At 41.8% G+C, this 19,599-nt stretch overlaps 1 protein-coding gene across 4 annotated transcripts in view; it reads left to right on the top strand.

Moving 5' to 3' along the window:
- The first annotated feature begins 4,799 nt into the window (after positions 1–4,799).
- PTPN4 (protein tyrosine phosphatase non-receptor type 4) overlaps positions 4,800–19,599 on the top strand; it is a 189,920-nt gene continuing 175,120 nt past the window's right edge. For 3 of the 4 annotated variants that reach the window (XM_075530245.1, XM_075530244.1, XM_075530242.1), the window contains exon 1: positions 4,802–5,384. The gene's annotated coding sequence lies outside the window, so the exon portion shown is untranslated. Of the gene's footprint in view, positions 5,385–19,599 lie in introns of all 4 variants that reach the window. The other variant, XM_075530243.1, reaches the window with a different exon arrangement.

Genomic DNA, 19,599 nt, shown 5'->3' with positions numbered 1-19,599 from the left:
TCCAGATGCTAGATCTTTTGATAGCCAGGCACCATCAGCTTTCTTCACTACATTTGCTTATGCACACATTTGTCTTCAGCGATCTTGTTGGGAAGGTGTGCATCATGGAATGCCTATTTAGTAAGTGTTCTTGCATTGAGTAAGTACTTCAGTGGAAGTCCAATGTCCATCTGCTGCCTTAATACTAAACCTATAAATATATGCACATAAACGTATTTCCCCACCATCCTATATAAATATATTTACATATGTAAATGCCTGTATTTAGACCTCTATAAATGCCCTTTGCCTCCTAGCTCTTTCCTCTATTTCCTTTTACGTTCCTTTTGTCCCACTATCATGCTCAGCCTTCATTTGGTTTTCAGTAATTTCTTTTTTTTTAAATCATTTTATTAGGGACTCATACAATTCTTATCACAATCCATACATATATCAATCGTGTAAAGCACATTTGTACATTCATTGCCCTCATGATTCCCAAAATGGGTGTCAGTAATTTCTCTCAGCTATACTGCCCTTGCTAAATCCCTAGCAGGCCTCTCACACTCTCCTTACCACTGACTTTGTATCACTTGTTGCTCCCTTGTTCCTGGGATGGTCAACACCACCTCCTTCCCCCCACCTCTCCCTCTCCCATGTACCCCCAGAACCATTGGTTCCATTGTTTTCTCCTCCAGAGTGTTCATCCAGCCCATCTTCTCTAGATAGATCTGCAGAGATGATAATATGCACCCCCCAAAAAACAAAGCGTAGAAAGACAAAGCAACAAAAGAGAACACAATGATGAAAACAAAAAAGAAAACCAATGACCCAGAAAGGAATAATATAATCGGCTAACAAAAAAACATAGAGACAAAGTGGGATATCTGGAAGCATAGTTAACAAGAATCGATGGATGATAAATAAGTGAGCTCATGTAATTGGTAAAAGACATGTCCTTTAATTTATTACAGGATGATCGGTCATTGGATGTTGGCAAGCAGAATTTTCTGGTAATCTATTAGTGACATTGCTTCGTTATTGACACTTCCATTGGTCTATCCTAAAGATTTACTCATAATGCTGGACACCAAAGTCCTTTGTGTCTTTGTGTATAAGCTAGTACATCTCATATCTGCTTGCCCATAGTGAAGACCCTTTCTGTGACTGGGATATCTTGCATCTGTCGGACCTCCCCTAGGAGGAGAGTCTTCTTTAGGGCATCTAGTTAGGTTAGCATTGAGGATAGAGAAACTGCTATGAGGAAAATAAGGCGCTGATACCAAGGGCTCAAGTAGAAAGCACATGTTTTGAGAACGATGATGGCAACAAATGTACAAATGTGCTTGACACAATGGATGGATGGATTGCGATAAAAGTTGTTTGAGCCCCCAATAAAGTGATTTTTAAAAAAGAAATAAACAATACACAGACTGGGGGGGGGGAGTCCATTGAGTAGTATCATGCTCATAGCGACCCTCAGCACAACAGAAGAAAACACTTCTCGCTCCTGCTTCATCCTCACGATTCTCATGCTGTTCGAGCCCCTTGTTGCAGCCCATATGTCGATCCATCTGAAGGGTCTTCCTCATTGTCACTGACCTCTACTTTACGGAGCATAATGCTTACGGACGCTCATCCTGGGAAATTTTCCAAAACAAAAGTTGTTCCCTTCTGCCTCCACCAATGTTAAGACTCTAGTTGCATTCATGTTACAAGTCAGACATATTTGTAAGAGGTCATTGTAGTTACACACCACTCGTGGTATAGTGGTTATGCATTGGACTGCCAGTGCAAAGTCATCGGTTTGAAACCACCAGCTGCTTCATGGGAGAAGGATGAAACATAAAGTCATAGTGTCAGCAGCCCACAGGGACAGTTCCACCCTATCCTGAAGGCTCTCTATGATTTGGAATCGATTCAATGGCAGCAAGTGGCTACAGATGGAGCCTACAGATATGAGCTGCAGGGGGAGGATCTGGAAGTAGGAAGATAAGGTGTTGTTCGAGTTACAAGGCTCTATGTGAGGTCATCACCACCAGTCTGTCAATTTTTTCATACTGGGGTGGCATGTGTTGTTATGATGCTGGAGGCTATTTCATCCATATTTCAAATGCCAGCTGGATCACCCTAGGAAGAAGGGGCGATTCCAGATTAAGACAGAGAAGTAAGAAAAAACTGATTACGTACTTTGGAAAATTAGCCAATCCAAACCTTATGAATGACAGCACTATAGATTATATGTTGTCCAATATAGACACATCATTAGGATGGACTAATGGCTACATGTGTTAGTGGGGAGACAAATGAGGCTTTGTCTATGAGTCAGCATCTACTCAGAGGCAGTGATTTTTGGATTGTGTTGTAAAGAGAAGGCAAACGAAAATTTGCCTTCAATACGACAGATTGACATAGTCCCCATAAAAATAGACTCAAATATATCAAAGATGATGACAATGGACAGGAGAGCAGGGTTGGGAAATTCTCTTAAACATAAGGTCTCCATGAGTCAGAATTGACTCATGTCGAATACCAACACAGGTAGACCACTGGTAAAGAAAAATCGAGAGCAGATTTGTATCACTCAGAGACCGAGCAAGCTACTAGAATCGGAAGCTGGAGAAAAGTCTACTGTCTCTCTAGTTCCTCCACCAATTGGAGACAATACTTTCATTTATTCAGGGAGCAAATATGCTTTTAAATGAGGTAGGCAGTGTCATCGAGCATTATGAGGGATATAAGGATGACCAAGAAGCAGTTGGTCATATAGTATTGGCCATAAGACTCGGGGATAAACCAAAAATCAAATCTACTGCCCTCCAAATGATTCTGATTCACAGGGACTCTATATCAGAACAGACAGCCTCACATTTCTCTCATGAAGCTACTGTTAAGTTTGAATAGCTAATCTTCCAGTTAGCATCCCAACACCCTACCTACAGTACCAACAGGGCTCCCTGTGCATGAATAAGTATCATATAATAAAATGTGATAAGAAATAAAAAGAGCTATGGACCTAGAACTTTGAATGTCAAAGAAGAAAGACATTACTTTTTACTTCTGATGTTAAGTCCCATATGATCTGCAGTTGGGGATGACTGGACGTTGACAAAGATGGAGAGAACATTCAGGAAGGATAGCAAGAATAAAGGCAGAACTAGAGGCAGGTGTATTTTGAGAAGGGTGTATGGCCACTGGCTGGAACTGAGCTCTGAGAATGAAAGGAAGTAGAGGAGGAAAGTGGGTAAAATGTGGACTGTGAAATTTTCTTTCTAAAATGGGAAAACTAGATAGAGAAGAGGGTAAAAGAGTGAATAGAAATTGCCAATTTTCACAGAATTGTGTAAGTTTGCAAGAGTTCATCATGTGAAAGCTACTTTTCATTATTATAGAGTCATTTTGTCAGCTTGGAGAGAAAGTAATACATTGAAAAAACGTCTGTACTAAGGAATGCTGAATCTACATGCAAGAAGGTGCCAGGCTACAGGAGAGTCCCAACAAACCAAAAAAAAAAAACAAGGCACAAAATAAGTGGGAGGGCTCTCTGATCCTTTTATCTAGCCCATCCTCAAAACGTTTGTATCACTGATAAAAGTATTAGAATGCACCCAGCTGGAAACCTACGTATCATACCAAGTTCATATGTGTTATAAAAATTTAAGCAGCCATCTAAGTGATGGGCCAGCCAAGCCCCCGCATGGAAGAAGCACAACAGTCTGTGTGAATCATTGTATTTTAAGATCAAAGAAGGGAATTGTGTTGGAGCTTAAATTTTAAGCACTCAGTTCGCAGAAGACTATGGATGACAGTGAAAACCAAAATCCATTTGGAGAGTTTCCACAGAGATTAAGCAGCCACCGAATTGCCTCAGACCAGTGACCAGGGATGTGAATGGTCCTGCCCTCAGACAGAGTGATCACAAAGTGAATTAATGCAGGTAAAGTTGGGTTAAATTTTTAACACTTATCGTTTATTTGACTTTTTGACTAATTTTTCATTTGTTCTGGTTTTTATTATTTTCTGCTTTCTTTTAGATTTGAGGTTTTCCTGTTGTTGGTTTTGTCGTGATTTTCTTCATATGAAATCTAAAACCAAAAAACCAAACTCGGTGACATCAAGTCCATCCTGACACACAGTGACTCCTCTGTGGCTTTCTGAGACTGGAACTGTTTACAGAAGTAGAAAGCCCAGCCTTTCTCCCACAGAGCTGCTGGTGGTTTCGACCTGCCGATCATGAGGATCGCAGTCCAACGTGTAACCCTTACATTTAAGTCAATAAAATCGTTAATATATATTGACGTATTATATATGTGTGTATATATGTATATATTTGTATATACGTATATGTAATAGATTGTTTCTGGTACACAGAAGGCATCTAAATGTTTGCTTAATAAACAAATACTGCTTGTTTGGGTTTTATTCTAGGGTCTATATTTACAGTAATTCAAAATTGCATGCTAAAACTTTTACCAGCCTTCAGGTTGGGATGATCTAGGACCAATAGTTTGGTTTACTTTTTCATACATTTCATTTCTAACCCATCCGTCATCCGTTCCCTCTCTTAGGCCAGAGTTTCTTCAAGGGACGCAGTGGAAGCAGCCAATCGCAGCGCGGCTGTGGGGCGGGGCGAGAGCGCTCCACCCAGTCTCCCCTGCCCACTCCTCCCCCGCCCTCCCAGGTCTGGCACCTCTCACACCTGCACGTCCCTCCGTTCTCGCCCAGCCCGCGGGGAAGAGGGTTCGGCCTCGCCTCTCGCGAGATCGCCCCTCGGCGGCCGCGGAGCCGCTGGCGGGCGGCGCATGCGCGGCCGCCATGCTCGTTCATTTGCTATGCGGCGGCCTGGGAGACGGGATGTGCGTGAGGGAGGAGACGGAGGAGGCGGGAGCAAAGGAGGAGGAGTAGGAGAGGGCTGACCGGGCTCCTTCTTCGCACTCACACACACTCACGCAACTCAGGAGTGCCCCCCCCCCGCGCGCTCTCCGGCTGTGCGCGTCTCCGCTCCTCGCGCCCGTCGGCATTGTTCTCGCGGGACTCCTGGGTCCCCCCGGGGCCGAGTTTGGGGCTTGGGCCGGGGAGGGGGAGACACTCCGCGTTGGCCCGGGGGGTCCGCGGCGTGGAGCCGGGACCTCTCCGCGCAAGGTTCCCCTCCCCCACCGCACTTTTGGGGGTGTGCATTAGCTCATTCCCTCTGGGAAGCGCGGAGAGGACTCCGGCTGCCCGTCCCCTGCGCCCGCCTTCTCGGCGGCGCCGACCCGCGGCAGCCTCGCAGGATGAGGTGGTGCCGGCGGCTGGGGGGCCGCTGAGGAGACCCCCCGAGCGGCCCGCGGGCGCACGCCTCTGCGGCGCGCCCGGGCCTCGAGGTTCCTCGTCTCCAGCCGAGAGGACGCGGCTGTGATACAAAGGTAAGGGGGCCTTGGGGTCGCCTTCGACCCTGCGAGGTGCGCGCGCGCTTGTTACTGGGGGGCGTGCATGGATCTGGGAGGGAGGGCACACTGGGTGCACCCCCACCCCCTGCCATCGAGACGATGCCCACGGAGAGCCACACTGAGCCACGTAGGGTTTCCGTGGCCGTCTGTAGGGAAGCTGATAGGTACCTTATGCTTTCTCCCTGGGAGCTGCTGGTGGGTTTGAACCGTAGACCTCGTGGTTAGCAGTTTAGTACTCACCCGACACCGTTATTTAAATATAAATAAAATGAATTGGGGGTGAGGAGAACGATACTTTTTCTTTCCAGCCTTTGCTTTTGGAGTTAAAGGTAGACTGTCTTAAGGGTGAGAGAAGGGAGAAGGGTTAGCATTGAAATAGATACAGAATGGGATTTCCCCAAATCCTAAACTCTGCCCAAAGCTTTAGAATCTTGGTTGCCCGTTGCTGGTACAATTCCTTTTTTATTCCTGCATGCTGCATGAGTAAACTGGGTAGAAGAATCCCCACTCTTAAAATTTTAAGGTCATTTTTGGCCTCCCTGTAATTACTTGTATTTAGGAATATGTAGTTGTACCAAACAAGAGTTGAGCTGTAGCTAAATGAAGGATCCGGTGCAATTCCTAGGGCTTCCCTAAAGTGGAACAATCATCGCACAGGTATATGGGGATCTGCTTTATGCAGCGCTGCCACTAACGGGACGGTATTTCAATGAGCCTGCAACATACCAGCTGTCTTGCTTATCAGTCATTTGAGTAATGCTGTTTTAAATTCATGTCATCAAATGCTGGGCCTGGTCGAAACGGTAAAGCTCATTAGCCAACAGACTGAAGCACAGATTGCGAAAGATAAAAACAGAAAGCCCGTATTTAAGGAGAAAGATGACTGTGGAACAGTAAAAGCCACAGCTTGTGACCCGTTTTCTGAACCTTCAGGTGCGAAGAGACGGGAGGGCTGCTGCTTACTGTTTTGAAGGGAGTGTGTGTGGGATGGGGTCCGATAACCCTTAACATAAATGTTTACTTGTAGAGATCAAATACTTTTTTCTGGAGTGGAATTCCAACCAGACCCGTTGCTGTCAAATCCGTTCTGACGCCCATGACCCGGCACCCAGAGTCGGCATCTGCTTGATGGCAGGGACTGGGAATCGAAGGGTTTTCTGGGCAATAAAGCTGTCGGAAAGCAGACTGCCCCATCTGTCTTCCAGAGTCACTGACGGCTGACTTCTTAGGAGCCCTTAGTGTAGTGGTTAGGCGTTCGACTTGATCCACATGGTTGGCGGTTCGGAAGACTGGGCTTCCTACTCCAATAGACCGTCTCGGAAACCCACAGAGAGGTTGCTATGAGTCAGCATTGAGTCAATGGCATTAAGTTATTCAGCAGGGCACTGCTTTAACCACCGTACTACTTGGGTTTTGCTTATTGGAATAGAGCCCCGTATGTCACTTTAATCATTGATTTGCACAATATAAATTCAGTGTACAAATTGAAAAGAAAAAAGAAATGTAAGCAAAAGTTTCTATTACACAGACTTCTTGTCCAGAGCATAATCAGAGTACATTGATTTTGTAGGCACCACAATATTTTGGCAGACTAAATTACCACAAAAGGTATTTTTATTTCTCACATTCTTTATGGCACACATATCTTTGTTTTATTTTGAACTTAGACATGTGCTTGGTACCATAATCATGATCTTATGTCGCTCATAGTAGGATTATTTTTGATTTAGCTAATCTGATTTGAGTATTTGATGAGATTTTAAAGACAAAGAAACATCACGATTCTTTAGTTTTTGTTAATATTAATTGGGAACTTTCACAGGTTCCTCAAACGTAATTAGTGAAGATATGACTTAGCTTGTAGACTGCTGAATTGTCTTAATGTGTGTTTTGGGCTTCTGTTAGCTGAACGGGGAAAGGTGCTTGCAGAGGACAGGTAGACTTTCAGGAGGCTTCAGTAACTTTCTTTTTTTCTGATTCAGGCTGTGTTTCAGACCCAACCCCCACTCAATCTGCAGAATAAATTGTTCTCTTGCTCCCCCCTAAAATGTGTGTTCCCCCACCTATGTTTCAATGCAATATCTTTTTTTAAATGCCCCCAGTATTATTACTACTTTAAATTTCTGACACTCAGGTTCTAATTTAGGCTAGACATAAAACCAGCATTGATTCAGCTCACTTGCTAAAAATACTTTCTGGGTCAGATGTACTTAGAATGCTTCTACTGGAAAAGTTGTTTGAACTGTTTTACTGGGAGCATATGTTTCACTGTTTATCAGAGCCTTAAAAAATGATAGGATGTCACAAATTATATTTCATCAGTTCAAGAATAGAAACCTAACTTTTTTCTTAAACACAAAACTTTATGTGGGGTAGAAATAAAATAACTTTTATTACTATTATTAAATATTTTTGATTACTTTATTATTTAATTTTTTATTATTTATATCTTTTTACAAAAAACTTATGTGGCTCTCACAAATTTACTAAACTACAATTTGTATATTAAATTGATGTTAGTTTCATATCCCAAAAGAACCAAACTCACTGCCATGGAGCCAATACTGACACACTTAACACCACACCCTGAGGGTTTCTGGTTAGAAAGCCTAGTCTTTGTTCTGCGGAGCTGCTGTTGGTTTCAAACTGTTGACCAGGAGGATCACAGCCCAACATGTAACCACTACACCACCAGCGGTCCTTTTAGTTTGATCTAGTAAGCATAATGTGAGTTGTAAAGTGATAGTACAATGTGTAGTGCTATCTACTTAGCTTGTATGCTTACTGTACATTCTAAAAAGGGTCGTGTTTTTTTAAGTAATTCATCTTCAGGAAGCAAAGTAAGAGACTGATGTTGGTTGATATGAGATAGTTTTAAAGAAACACTATTAAGAAAACTTCTCTTCTACTAGTTAACCAAAAATGAGCCCCACTGCGATGTAGTCAATTCCAACTCATATGGCTCCTATAGAGGGTTTCTGAGGCTAGAAATCTGTATGGGCGCAGACACTTCACCGTCTACAGAGCAGCTGGTATGTTTGAACTGCCTACCTTGTGGTAGCAGCCCAACACCTACCCACAGCTCCTTTCCAAGAGTTAACACTGCCAGTTGTACATAATGAGAACTTTTTAAAAATATGTAGAAATTTAAATCAGTTTGATAGTTGTGGTAAAGACAATTTTTTGGAAGTTCTATTTGAATTCTATGTAGTTATCAAAACCAAACTCAGTGCCATTGGGTCAATTTCAATTCATAGCGCCTCATATTAGATAGAATATAACTGTCCTGGTTTTCCAAGACTATTCACAGGAGTAGAAAGCTTCTTCCTCAGAGCTTTTGTTGATTTCGAACTCTTTGCCTTGTTTTTAGTAGCCCAGTGCATAATTCACTACAACGCTGGGCCTTTTCTGATGCCAGTTACTGGGAACATAAAAATTGGTGACCTTACCTAGGAGTAGCAAGTCTATATGATTTAATATGGTTAAATATGAATTGTTGTTGCTAAATAAAAATTATTCATTGGGGCTCAAGCAGAAGGCAGATGTTTTGAGACTGATGGCAACAAATGTACAAATATGCTTGACACAATGGATGTATGGATGGATTGTGATAAGAGTTGTACGAGCCCCCAATAAAATGATTAAAATAAAGAAAAATATTTTAAGTAATATTATCACTAAAAAGAAATTATTCCTTGGTAGAAATTCACTGATTACAAACTGTTGAACTACGGGGTTTTTTTGTTTTGTTTTTTTTTGTTACTGTATTGTTAGGAAACTTTTAAATGAGATAGCCCAAATGTATTAAATTTGCCAGTTTAATAGAATAAGTTGTAAGACTTTAAAAATTAGTTTTACATTTCTCGAATTTTTTTTCTTTGCTAGCAAAGTACTGTTCAGAAGCAGGAGATAGTTCTTCATTTAATAGTTCCATTGATGAGAAAGTTATGTGGAAATAGTGTGGTGGTGTGGAAGTGCTGTATTTAATAACAGTGTAATTTCTTTTCCGTTTTGTAATCGGTGGTGCATCAAGCATTAGGTTGCTGACTGAAAGTGGCTTGAGCCCACCAGCTACTCACTTTGTAGAAGAACAATGAGGCATCACACTTCCAGAAAGATTTACAGGCTGTGAACCCTATGGAGTAGTTTTACTCTGTTCAGTAGGGTTGATTAGAATAGGAATTGACCCAGCCAATGGGTCGTCAAATTAAAAATGACATGCGAAAACAGGATAAATGTATTATATATTGTCCGATTTCCTTTCGGGCACTATTCTCCCCCCACCCCCCACCCCATACATTGTTCTTTTGATTATTCCCAGGTAGAAACTGGAAGAGAAGCAACTAGTTAGGATAAAAATTAGCCAGTGTGGACTCTCAAGGAAGAGATTAATTTGGGCGGCTTACTGTACTTTGCCCTTGCTAACAAGGAGGCTATGTAGAGTGGTCGAAGGGAAAAAGAATTTAGAAGGCAAGAGTATCTGTTCTGTGCCATCAAGTATACTTTGGGAGGTGTAGTTATTATTAACTCTCTGCTGCTTTTGTTGGTTTGTTGGTTTGTTTTAAACCCCAAAAGAGAAGCTGGCCAAACAAAAACATTTAAATAAGATCGTGAAAATATGACGTGCTGCTATACATTCAAGAAGCACGTAACTGTAGAGCAATGAAGGACCTTAGAGTTAATCTCAGCAGCCACCCTTCCTTTTCACGACCCATTAAACTGAGGCTCAAGAACTAATGTCTCGCCCAGTGTCATATTCTAGTTACCGGACATTTCAGTACTGAAACTGTGCCGTGCAATACTCTACTCTGGTGAGGAGTTAGAGCAGGGGTCCTCAAACTACGACCCGCGGGCCATATGCGGCCCGCCGAGGACATTTATCCGGCCCACCAGGGTGTTCTTGTGCCATTTGTTTTTTTACTTCAAAATAATATATGCAGTGTGCATAGGAATTTGTTCATCTTTTTTTTTAACCATAGTCTGGCCCTCCAGTGGGTCTGAGGGACAGTGAACTGGCCCCTGTTTAAAAAGTTCAAGGACCCCTGAGTTAGAGTCTCGAAAACTCACATGGGCAGTTCTGCCTTGTCCTATGGGGTTGCTATGAATTGGCTTTGGTTTGGCAGTGAGGTGGGGTTTTTTGTTTGTTTTTGTATCAATCAGTTATAAATTTATCTGCTTGGCTTTGAAGACTTTTCACAACTTCATCTCACTAACCCTGTTTCTCAATCTTGCTAAAAATAAAACACCCTTATGTTGTTTTCCAGTCCATGTTTCCTCAGTTTGAATAACCATTTCTCTAATCCATGCCCCTCCTATTTAAGAGTAACTCAAAATTTACCCTTTTCTGAGAAAATGCTGCTTAATGCAGTTGTTATGATCTGACTTTGACTCATGATAATAAGTACCTGGGAGCTAATGTTTGCTTAGGAATATTTTAGCACATCCTTCCTAAGTTTACATATACATTACCTTCTTGTATATCTTTAGTGAAAATAGACTGGAGACAGACCGATTTAGTTTGGAATCAGGTCTCAAACTGAAAAAATTCAGCCATAAGCCTACTTTCTTAACTGAAATATGGATCATAATACTTACCTTGTATTGCTGTGAAGATGAAAGTAATGTAAAGATTCTAGCAAATAGAAAAAAGGATCATTAAATAGTAATTGATATTGTTTTTCCAATTTGTTCCATCTTTGTGAGTGTAATTACATGATTGCTGAAACATGTCAGCGATTTACTATAGTTGATTTCAACATTTACCTTTTGCTTAGTGTCTATCATAGTGCTTCTTAAAGCTTAAAAGAAAAAGTTTTTATGACTGCATATACCAGGCATATATGCACAAATGTTGCCATCCTTTTCTAGATAATTACTTTCTATTGAGCCCTTGGTATCAGGTCCCCCGTCTCCGTGACCCCTTGATAAAATATAAATTACTACCTTCATATCTTACCTAGCCTGCTGTCTCCCTTCCCCTATGGTTTCTGTTGTTCATTCCCCTGGAGTGAGGTGGTGATGGTGGTGTGTGTGTGTGTGTGTCAATCATTACGATTGGTTCCACCTTTCTTCCCATTGCCCCACCTTGAGATAGTTAAGGTTTATTGTGCCAACCGGACCGATAAACACATGTGGGATTAATTGAAGGGCAGAGAGATAAATGGCCCGGTAAGCGTCGCCCTTTTTGGTTCTCTGGACTCTTGTTCTCTGATGGTCGGACCAGTGTGCGGCAGCCTTAGCCAGTTCCCTGCTTCAGCTGGCAAGGCTCACGTCCTGCATGACATCCCTGAGGAAAAACCACATGCGCTTACTCTGATGCAGCCCTGGGTGCTGGGAGAAGCCGTGGAAGTCGTGGGGAGAACCCTGCCAGTGCTGAGATACTTACACCGCCACTGGATTCAAAGATGTTCTACCCACTGGCGTGTGGTCCTCTTGCATTCAGCTTCATTGTGTGTGTTTTGTAAGTTTGAGGACTTTGTAGATCAGTGTGAGACATATGGACTTGGACTAGATTGGGTTGGGATGCTCTCTGAATCACACATACCCTGTATATAAAACTCTTATACATATATGAGTTTTTGTGGATTTGTTTCTCTAGTTTACCAAAACGAACATACCCTACCCTTCTGGTATTATAAAGTAGTTTTTCCAAAGTGGTGATACTGTTCCTTGGGGCCAATGGAGTGATCTAGGGCAGTGGTTCCCGGCCTTCCTAATGCCACGACAGACCCTTTAATACAAATCCTCATGTTTTGGTGACCCCCCCAACCATAAAATTATTTTCATTGCTACTTCATAACTATAATTTTGATACTGTTATGCATTGTGTGACCCCTGTGAAAGGGTTGTTCAACCCCCAAAGGGGTCGCAACCCACAGGTTAAGTACCGCTGATCTAGGGGTACAAGAATACCAGATACCTACACTTCATCCTGAGTGATGGGCTATAGCAGGGGTCAGCAAGCTGCAGCTCCTAAGCCATGTGTGGCTCTTTCAGTATGTATATATATGTCTGAAGTAAAAAGGAAGATGAAAATAAAACTATCATAGTTTCATTTATAAAAATTTTAAAGGATATTCAGATCATGGTGCTTTCATTTGTTCATAATAATATATGGTTCTTGAATTATTTTTAAATTTTTGTGAGGGACAGGATTGCCTTTTCTGTCTCAAAAGTTTGCTGCCCCTGGTATAATACAAAGGGTTTGAATGGCCAGGGAGGCCGTTAGTAATTCCTTCCTGAAAGGGGCAGCAGTGTGCCAAAGAAGTTTGGGAACCTATGGTCTGAAGTGTTAGGAATGTGACCGTGGTTCAGTGATAGGGGTATTTTTATCTGTCAGATTTCTAACTCTTTGCCTTTATAAAAGGGACCCATAGTGAGTCTTCTTTTATTTGGAGAACATGCTAATTTAGTTGTAAAATTACACCTTATTATTTTAATTGATATATTTTGGTTTATTTGGGAATGATTGATATGAACATTTATTTGTATTTTAATTCAACGTGACACTCTTTTTACAGAAGGCAAAATGGTATAAAAATAAGAAAGATATGATTCCTGACCTTGAGTCATTCAAATCTTGTTTGACAACACGTTACCAAATAATTTGCATTTCATCATGACAGTATTAAGATATGGATGAAAGTGAGGGGCTGACCCCAATCCCAACTATGTAGATACCTGCCCCTTCTCCCAGAATAATTTATTTCAGAGGATAGCACTGAATCTGCAGCTCAGGGAGAGGGACATGTCTGATCAGAGCACATGGGAGCAAATGAAGGTGGAGGAAGAGAGAGTGGAACACATCCTGGCCCACCAAGCCTTGAGGACTATATTACCGCTCAGAGCAGCCAATCCACAGAGAAGACCACTTGACTGACCCCACTACAGACACGACATTCCCTCACTGACCCATAGCCCTACAGGGAACAACACTGGAAACACAGTGTGGGAATCTGACCCCACCACACCGAGACAAAACACTAAGGGCATGCAACAGAAAAGCAAGGGGAACAGAGCAACGAAGTCCCCAGGGAATACCAAAAATAGCCTTTGGGGCCAGGGCTTGGCACCCCAACAGATTCCACTGGAAAACACTCCTAAAGGCCTTGAACTGAGTGGCGGGCTCTAACCTGTAGCAGTGTGCATGTTCTGGTCTAATCCGATTTGTAGGGTAGAATTGAGGTCCTGATAGTGGGGGAAGGAAGCACCAAAGAACTAGAGGAAAGTTGTGTGTTTTATTGGTGCTATACTGCACACTGACTGGCTAATTTCTTTCCTCTGACCTCTCTGTGGGGGGATGTCCAATTGTCTACATATGGGCATTGGGTCTCCACTCTATGCCCCCCACCTCCCACCCCATTCACCTTGTGTATGATTTTATTCTGGGTCTTAGATGCTGGTACCTGATCCCATCGATCCCTCCTGATCACATAGGTTGGTGTGCTTCTTCCATGTGGGCTTTGTTGCTTCTCAGCTAGATGGCCTGTGTTAGTCTGGGTACTTTAGAGAAACAAATCCACAACTCATTTATAAGAGAGTTTTATGTAAAGGGTAAGTGCACATTAAGAAAACATCCCAACCCAGTGCTGCCCAAACCCACAAGTCCAACATTAACCCATTAACCTACATGTCCAACACCACTCTACAAAGTGCTCCTCCATCTCACAAAACACACACTATTCCGCCGTCTGCAGGAGGAAAGCTGAGTCAGTGAACTTGTAATCATCTCAGTGCTGGCAGGGGTCTCCACACGGCTGCTCCAGCACCCAGGGCTGCATCAGGGTAGGTCCGTGTGGCTTCTCAGGGGTGTCTTACAGGAAGTGAGTCTTGCCAGCTAACGCAGGGAACTGGCTAAGGCAGCTGCACTCTGGTCCAACCATCAGAAAGCAAGAGACCCAAGAACTAGAAAAGTGAGGCTCACCAAGCCATTTATCCCTCTGCCCTTCAGTTAACCCCACATGTGTTTATCGGCCAGTTTGGCACAGTAAACTAATTACCTCATGGATGCTTGTTTATCTTCAAGCCTTTAAGACCCCAGAAGCTATATCTTTTGATAGCTGAGCACCATCAGCTTTCCTCACCACGTTTGCTGATGTACCTGTTTTGTCTTCAGAGATTATGTTGGGAAGGTGAGAGTCATAGAATGCAAGTTTAATAGAACAAAGTGTTCTTGCAATTGAGGGAGTACTTGAGGGGACTAAACCTATAAATATATGCACCTAGATCTATTTCCTACTTGTCTATTTATGACTTCTCTGTATTTGCATCCTTCCCTATTTGCGATAACCTATGTATTCCCTGTGCCAAGGTTCTCAGGTTTGTCCCAATTCCCTCATTAATGGCCCTAATTGTTTGGGGTTTTATCTCAAGGTCTGTGATCCACCTTAAGTTTATTCTTGTGCACAGAGTGAGGTAAGGCTCTTGCTTCATTTTCCTGTAGGTAGATAACCATTTTTTCCAGCACTATTTTTGAAGAGGGCATCTGCTTTCCATTTGATATTTTTTGGGCCCTTATCAAAGATCAGTTGCCTGTTTGCTGATGTTTTTATTTCTGGGTCTTCAGCTCTTTTCCATTGGTCTGAATATCTTTCGTTAATACTAGTACCACACTGTTTTGACTTCTGTGGCTGTGTAATACATGTTAAAGTCAGGTAGAGCAAGCCCTCCCTCTTTGTTCTTCTTGAGGAGTTCTCTGCGAATTCTAGGCTTCTTCCCTCTCCATATGAAATTGTTAATCAGTTTTTCCAAATCTTTGAAAAAGGATGGTGCTGTTTGTATTGGGATAGCATTGAACTTATACAGTGCCTTAGGCAGAACTGACATCTTTACTATATTGAGTCTGCCATTCCACGAGCATGGGATATTCCTCCATTTGTTGAGGTCATTCTTGGTTTCTTGTAATAGTGTTCTATAGTTTTCCTTGTACAAATCTTGTGTGTGTGTGTGTGTTTTTTAAGTTAGGTGTATCCCTAGATACTTCGGTTTTTGCTGGGCTATTATAAAGGGTACTACCTTTTTATTGGCCTCTTCTGTGATCTTGTCTGATGGGTATAGCAGTCCGATAGACTTTTGTTGGTTGATCTTGTATCTTGCCACTTTGACATATTCCTCTATCACTTCCAACGCTTCTTGTGGAGTTTGAATCATATTATCTGCGAATAGCAATAGTTTCACCTCTTCATTCCCAAGATGAGTATGTATCTTTGATGTCTTTTCTTTGTTTTATGTTGTTAGCTAGGACCTCCAATATGATGTTCAATAGGAGTGGGGACAAGGGGCATCCTAGCCTGGTCACCCTTTTCAGTGGAATTGTTTTCATCTTTTCTCCATTGATTATCATGTTGGCTTGTATAAGATTGAAGAAATTTCCTTCCATTCCTGTCTTCTTGAGCATCTTAAACAGAAATTCGTGTTGGATGTTGTCGAATGCTGTTTCTGCATCTATCAATATTATCATGTGGTTCTTAAAATTTTTCATATCAATTGTTGAATCATACTAATGATCTTTCGTATGTTGAACCATCCCTGAATCCCTGATATGAATTCCACTTGGTCACGGTGTATTATTTTTTTATATACTGTAAGCCAGTGTTTTGTTAAGGATTTTTGCATCGATGTTCATTAGCGATATAGTTATCAATTCTTGTCGCTCCTAGCCCGGAAAGCTAAATCTTAAAGTAAGCAGAATGGTGCTACTGCATTGCTGGTACCTGTTTGGAAATCAACATCTATACATGGTAGGAATTCCAGGTCTGTAAATCAGAGAATGGTAAGATTAGAGGTAGTAAAACTGCTTACTGGCAGATAATCAATTAGTGTGTGCACAGATATGAGTAGAAATGAAGCTGAAAAACCAGTTAGGATATTGTAGTGGTTTAGGGGCAAGAGGGTAAGAGCCTGCAAAGGGGAAATAAGAATGAGGGTATGAGACAAAACTAAAACCGATTTGTTTCCACTTGCAGGCTACTGTGAACAGTGTGCCGTGAACATTGGTTTATATCTTATGAGTGTTTTGCTTTGAAGTCTTTGGGAGATGCACCTACAGGAGTAGAAGTGGGGGTCAAATGGTCGTTCTACTTTTGGTTTCTTGTGGAAGTGCTACTCTGTTTCCTGTAACGGGGGTTCCATTTTGCATTCCTACCAGCAATAGATAACGGGTTCCAATTCCCCACATCTTCATCAACACTGGTTACTTACTGTTTTTGTTTTCATCTTAGCCATCTCATGGGAGGCGGCATCTCATTCTGGTTTTGATTTGCCTTTGGTGGCTAATGACACCGAGCATCATTTCATGTGTTTGGAGACCATATAAATGTCTTTTTTTTAAGAAGCATCTTTTCAAGACCCCTGCCTACTCTGTACCTGGGTTACCTGCCTTTTTGTTAAGTTTTTGAAATGATATGTAGACAGATTATGAAGATTCGTGTCCCGTATGTTTTCAAGGATAACCTCCCGGGTGGATTTTCATTTTTATGAGGTCCCGTGAATTTATTTGTCTTTTGCTGTTGGTGCTGTCATTCCTGTACTAGCGAATCCATTACTGAAAGCTTGGTCTGAAACTGTTGTCGTGCCTGCTCGTTTTTCTAAGAATTTGATCTTTTTAGTTTGAACCTTTAGAACCTTCATCCATTCTGTTGTGTCTAGTGAGACGTGGAACCATGTGTTCCATTCACCATCAATAATGTCCTTTGAGGAAGCAGCTTGTCCCGGGCTGTGTGTATTTTGAATGCCTAAACACTTAGCTTCAGATGAGTGTTTTGCTATTCTAAAGGTTTTCTGTGGCGAATCCCTGAGCATTAGACTATCAGTCTGGAAGCCCTTCGAAGTGTGTCCACCACAATGACCCTGTTGCTTTCGGATGCACCAGCGGCATAGCTTGCATCATCGCAGCGCCGTCCAGGTCATCGCAGCATGGCACACTGACAGAGGAGCGCTGGCCCATTCTATTGGGCTGCACCTGTTGTATTACAAGAACCATCTGGTTCTTCTTGTCTCGGGTTGCATTAAACTTGCGTGGCTTGTGTAGTTTGTTAGCCCAGTACACTAGTTTCTTTGAGACGATTTCTACACTACCCCCCCCTTTTGCTTTGGCCAAATAGGTACCAGTATTTTTTTCTGAGATGACTACTCACATGCCTTTAAGACACCAGTGCCCTTATTGCTCTTGATGATGCTATCAGAATTATCTAATCTATTTTAAAAATGCTGGTTTTGACTGAGTTGATTTAATAACCAAAGCCTCTCAACATGCAGCTTACAACACTGTTAAATGCAAGTTATTGATAATTGTCATCGAGTAGATTCCAACTTGACACCATGTGTGCAGGATAGAATTGGGCCACTTGGCCTTTTGGAAGCAGTTCCTGTGGTCTGTCTTCAGAGTTGCCTCTGGGCGTGTTCAGACCACAGTCCTTTTGACTAGAGTGGATTGTGTCCCCATTTGCCCCACTCAATACGCATCACCAAGCCCTCTTTTTGTTTGTGTTTAGGTTTCAGGGAACCTATGCATATGTTAACCAATTATTTTTCTAAATGAAGGATAAGAACTCTAAATGAAGGATAACCTCTGTCTCTAAAATAAAAATAGCCTAATTTAAACCCCTATCTAAAAACTAATTTCTTCTGGAGAAGAAAGGAGAGCTAAAGCCCAAAGGATGACAATACTGACAATATAAGGTTGGCCCTTTTCGGAGTAAGAAAGAGAAAATAGTAAGCTCACTGAATGGTGGTCCTAAACAAAGACCAGCTCTATTGTTGGGATTTTGTATGGAGGAAACGAATGAACAGACATGTAGAAAATGGAGAATGGGGGAGGGAAAGAACTAGTTGGATGCATGCAGTTCTTTCCCGTGTTTGGGGAGAAAACTCAGTAGTTATGTAAGTCTATTGATATTACAAAAGGCTTTACACCAGACTTCTAAGCAAAAGGTCGGCAGTTCTTATGCACCCCGAAGCACCGAAGGAGAAAGGTTGGTGACTTCCTTGGTCATCACAGCATTAAAAAACCCAGTTATTTCCTGAAACATGTGATCACCATGAGTCTGAATCAACTTGGCAGCAGCAGGTGTGTGGACAGGACTCATTAAAACTGTTTGTTTCTGGCTTTTATAGTATTATTTGCCCAAATCTGAATTATTTATCTCTTTTTCCTATCTAGCTTGTGAGTTCCTGAGGACAGATGTTAAGATATATGTTTGTTTATATCTCTAGCATTGTACTGTGTCTTGCAACTGGGAGCTGTTGACATGAATGCATAGGTGCTTTGAAGGCACAGGTTTAGAGAACAGTGTGGGCCTTGTGAGTGTGGCTCTGTCTGTCTTTTCTTCTCCGCTCCTCGCTTTCTCTCACACATGTACTTGCACTACCCTTTAAATATTACAGTGTGAAAATAGTATATAATGAACTGTAAAGTATTTAAATAACAGAAAACCACATCCACTGTGTTTTGTGCTAACCCTCCATAGCTTTTTTAAAAAAGGTATATATGAAATTTTATTTAGTTAGGAACATACACAGCAAAACATCGACTCATGGCAAGTTTCCACATGTACCTTTGGCTCCATTCTTCCAGTTCTGTAACCATTCTCACTCTCCTTTTCTAAGTTATTCTGACTTTATTAACATAAATCACTGTCCGCTAAGTGTCCTTTAATTTTTTGAGCTGCTGTTACCAATTCAATCCTATATACATAGTTTTAAAAATCACATAATGCTCAAGGCAGACGTGTTTTATCAATTAAGCTAAGCTATTTTGTTTTATGACTGAGGGGATGTTTTTGGTTGAAGGTTTAAAGATTTAATTTTCCAAGAAGTTTGGAATCGTGAGACTTTGAAATTCCCTTCCGTATATTTCCCCTTTCGATTCTGCTATGAAATATGTCTGATACCAGTAATGTAATGGCACCATCCATTTCTTCTGGCTTCATGACAAAAGAGACTATTCATGGAGGCAGTTGCCATATTCCATATCTTCCACCTTTAAAAAAATCATTTTATTGGGGGCTCGTACAGCTCGAGCACATTTGTACATTTGTTGCCATCGTCATTATCAAAACATTTGCTTTCTGCTTGAGTGCTTGGTATCAGCTCCTCACTTTCCCCCCTCCCTTCCCGCTTTTCCCCCTCCCATGAACCCTTGATTCATTTATAAATTATTATTATTTTGTCATGTCTTACACTGTCCAATGTC

The sequence above is a fragment of the Tenrec ecaudatus genome, chromosome 13 (assembly GCF_050624435.1).
Source record: "Tenrec ecaudatus isolate mTenEca1 chromosome 13, mTenEca1.hap1, whole genome shotgun sequence".
NCBI lineage: Eukaryota > Metazoa > Chordata > Mammalia > Afrosoricida > Tenrecidae > Tenrec > Tenrec ecaudatus.
This window is presented reverse-complemented; position numbering and strand designations above follow the sequence as displayed.